Source organism: Mandrillus leucophaeus, unplaced genomic scaffold, assembly GCF_000951045.1.
Source record: "Mandrillus leucophaeus isolate KB7577 unplaced genomic scaffold, Mleu.le_1.0 Scaffold307, whole genome shotgun sequence".
NCBI classification, from domain to species: domain Eukaryota; kingdom Metazoa; phylum Chordata; class Mammalia; order Primates; family Cercopithecidae; genus Mandrillus; species Mandrillus leucophaeus.
Window position 1 is genome coordinate 2,639,572 of NW_012103221.1, and position 4,192 is coordinate 2,643,763.

Consider the following 4,192-nt stretch of genomic DNA (forward strand, 5'->3'; position numbering starts at 1 on the left):
AGCACCAACCTTTAACCTTCTCTCATATACCAATATAGCACCTGTTCAATCATTCTGACTTCTCTGAGCTCTCCAAATCTTTCTTAAAATGTAGATTTACAATTGGTTCATGATATTTTAGTAAGGATTAGACATATCAAATACTGTAGAAGGATTACTGATTGACTACATTTACACGTGTCCTCCCATTAACACTTTCTCATGTTAGCTTTTCCAAGAATACTTTTTTTTGTTCTCTGAGACAAGGTCTCACTCTGTCACCCAGGATGGAGTGCAGTGGCACGATCTCAGCTCACTGCAACCTCCACCTCCTCAAGCTCAAGTGATCCTCCCACTTCAGCCTCCCAAGTATTTGGGAATACAGGTACACGCCACTACACCCGGCTAATATTTTGTATTTTTATTAGAGACAGGGTTTCACCACATTGCCAGGGCTGATCTTGAACTCCTAGGCTCAAGTCATCTACCCGCCTTGGCCCCACAAAGTGATAGGATTACAGGTATAAGCCACCATGCCTGGCCAATATCTCTGTTCTGAACCATCTTTATGGGAACGAAATAATGTGGCTGATGTCAATTAAGGTGTGGCCCACATCCCAGAGTTGATATGGCTTGTTTGTTTCTAATTTTTTTCTTTTTAGATGGAGTCTCCCTCTGTTGCCCAGGCTGGAGTGCAGTGGTGTGATCCTCCTGCCTCAGCCTCCTGAGTAGCTGGGATTACAGGCACCCACCACCAAGCCTGGCTATTTCTTTTTTTTTTTTTTTTTTGTATTTTAAGTAGAGTTAGGGGTTTCACCATGTTGGCCAGGGTAGTCTTGAACTCCTGGCCTCAAGTGATCCACCCGCCTCGGCCTTCCAAAGTTTTAGGATTATAGGCGTGAGCCATCGCGCCCGGCCAGTTGTTTCTAATTGGAAAAATACGGAACGCTTCATGAATTTGCATGTCATCCTTGTGCAGGGGCCATGCTAATCTTCTTTGCATCGTTCCAATTTTAGTATATGTGCTGCCAAAGCGAGCACCAGAGCTGATGTCTTTTACAACAAAAAGAGATCCATGGATTGCAGACCCACCCATCTGTGGCATGGGGAATGCTGCCAGGATACCCTCCTTTAACAGAACCCAAAGGTGAAGAGGTGAGAGACGAACAGTGGCCCCACGTCACTGGGGAATGACAGACCAATTTAGTCAATTCGGCAGAATATTCAGTCAATCCATATATCTGATACACTAATGATCTGCAATGCATACTGAACACCATGTCTAAGACCAGAGTTTTCAAACTACAGTACTGCCTAACTAAAAAGGGGTTTTCTCTGCCAGTCTATTAATTTACTGAGTGTTCAAGACTTTAGTTATAAAGATGAGGGATGGAGGCAGCCCCACCCATCAGCAGCCAATCAAGAGACATTTTTCTGAGAACAAAGGTGAAAGAAGGTCAATGGAGGAGCCGGTACCCAGTTCTAGATTCTAGAGGTCACAACCACTTTCAATTGTTTCCTCCCAGAAGCCCTTGTTTTCTGACCCCTGGATGACCTTGCTGTTTTACCAACAGATAGAAACCTAGGTGGATTGAATTAATTTTGCTAGCATCAATCCATCAATCACAGGCTTGTTAAATATTAATGCATCAGGCCAAAATGACCTCAGGTTCTCCAAGAGGTATCCAGGTAACATAATTCAACTGCATTAGCAACTAGATCTAACCTAAATACAAACACACACACACAGACACATAGACACACACACACACACACACACACACACACACAGAGAGAGAGAGAGAGAGAGCTACATTGCCGGAGGATTAATCGTGTTAGGGCAATAAGATTATTTTATCCTATTTTTCAAAATACTGCTTTTGAATTTTTTTTTTAAAATGGGGTTTTAGTAAATATAGATCACCTCTAAGTATTGTGTGATTAATTTGTATCTTAAAACTCCATGAAGAAGAAACAACTATTCTATAAAGGATTTTTTTTAATTTCAGTGCATCAATGTAACATGTAGCCATTAAGATATCAGTAGACTGGTGAGTGACCCAGAAAATATTCAGGACATATTGTAAAATGAAAAAACAGTGGGTACCATACAATGCCATTAAATATATAATATTTTCTTCTTCTTTTTTTCGAGGTGAAATTTCGCTCTTGTCACCCAGGCTGGAGTGCAATGGCTCACTCTCAGCTCACTGCTACCTTCGCCTCCCAGGTTCAACTTATTCTCCTGCCTCAGCCTCCCCGGTAACTGGGATTACAGGCACTTGCCACCACACCCAGCTAATTTTTGTATGTTTAGTAGAGACGGAGTTTCACCATGTTGGCCAGGCTGGTCTCGAACTCCTGACATCAGGTGATTTACCCACCTCAGCCTCCCAAAGTGCTGGGATTACAGGCATGAGCCACCATGCCCAGTCCCATCTCTTCTATTTTAAAGAGCTTGGGCAACATGGTGAAAACCTGTCTCTACCAAAATACAAAAATAGCTGGGTGTGATGGTGTATGCCTGTAGTCCCAGCTACTTGGGGAGCTGAGGCAGGAGGATCGCTTGAGCCCAGGAGGTCAGCACTGCAGTGAGACAAAATCTCGCCACTGCACTCCAGCCTAGGTGACAGAGTGAGAACCTGTGTAAAAAAAAATAAAATAAAAAATTAGCTGGGCATGGTGGCACATGCCTATAGTCCCAGCTACTCGGGAGGCTGAAGTTAGGAGGACTGCTTAAACCCAGGAGGTTGTGGCTGCAGAGAGCCATGATCGTGCCACTGCACTTCAGCCCAGGTAACAGAACAAGATCCTATCTCAAAAAAACAAATAAAAATAAAATGGGGTACTCCTGTTCAAGGTTACTTCTTCAGAACTAAGTCCCCTCCTTATTCACTCACCCCCACGTCCACAACATGCCTTTTTCCTATCTTCCTGTCTGCATCTAAATAAGAATGCCAGATTCAGCAACCCTATATCAATTGCAATATTTGAGACATAAGTATATTGAAATAATTATCTGGTTTTTGTATATTTGTTGTGTTGTTGTTTGAGACAGTCTCACTATTTTGCCCAGGCTGGAGTGCAGTAGCATGATCTCAGCTCACTGCAGCTTCTACCTCCCAGGTTCGAGCAATATTTGTGCCTCAGCCTCACAAGTAGCTGGGATTACAGGCGTGCACCACCAAACCCAACTAATTTTTGTATTTTTAGTAGAGACAAGGTTTCACCATGTTGGCCAGGCTGGTCTTAAACTCCTGACCTCAAGTGATCCACTCGTCTCGCCTCCCAAAGTGCTGGGATTACAGGCATGAGCCACTGCACCAGCCTAAAAAATTTATTTGTTATTTACCTGGAATTCAAATATAACCAAGTGTCTTGTATTTTAGGCAACCCTATATATGTAGATTCTCAGCTGTCTTTCATTCTAAGAAAATACCAAAATTCATTTTCGTTCCCACCTCCAACTATTCATCACTCAGCCACCCAGAAGATATCTATCATGCCTGCCATACCGTATCTCCTGTTGCCCTTGACAGCCCTGTTCGGGCCTGGAGTGATCTGGCCTCCTTTTCTCCCCACCACCTTCACAGCTGATTGGAGGCTGGCCTAGGGGATTACTAGAACCTCCATCTCAGAACTCAGCGCCTATTCACTAGTCAGCCAAATTCCAGCTGCCCCTGAGTTGCAGCAGCGTCAGTGCACTAGGAGACCCCTGGTCATAGGAGATTCCGCACCATCACCCTTGGTTACCCTCCAAAAGTGTCAAATGCAGCCTCTGCCTAACAGTGCCAGCGCTCCTCCCCATAGCCTTGATGCTCACAGCCCCCTGGGAAAGGAACCTAGTCCCGGGCTCACTGCCACTGTCAGTGAGGTGGGGAATGTGTAATATCTCAGGAAGAACTGGGGCATGGTAGATATTCCTGGAACACTGAGGTTCATCTCGATTATATATAACTGTACTATACTTGTTTTCCACATCTGTCTCTCCTAGACTATATATTCCTTGAGAGCAAGAGCTATAACTTCTATGTCCACATGCTGAGAATGAGCACAAAGCCTGGGTAGTTTTACCACGAATGGATGAATGAATGAACCAACAAACAAACGGCCTACAATAAGGGATAACTAAGCAAACTGTGGTGCCTCAGCTATGTGGGACACTACATACCTATCTTTTTAAAGTATATGTAGTATCTTAATACATATAAAT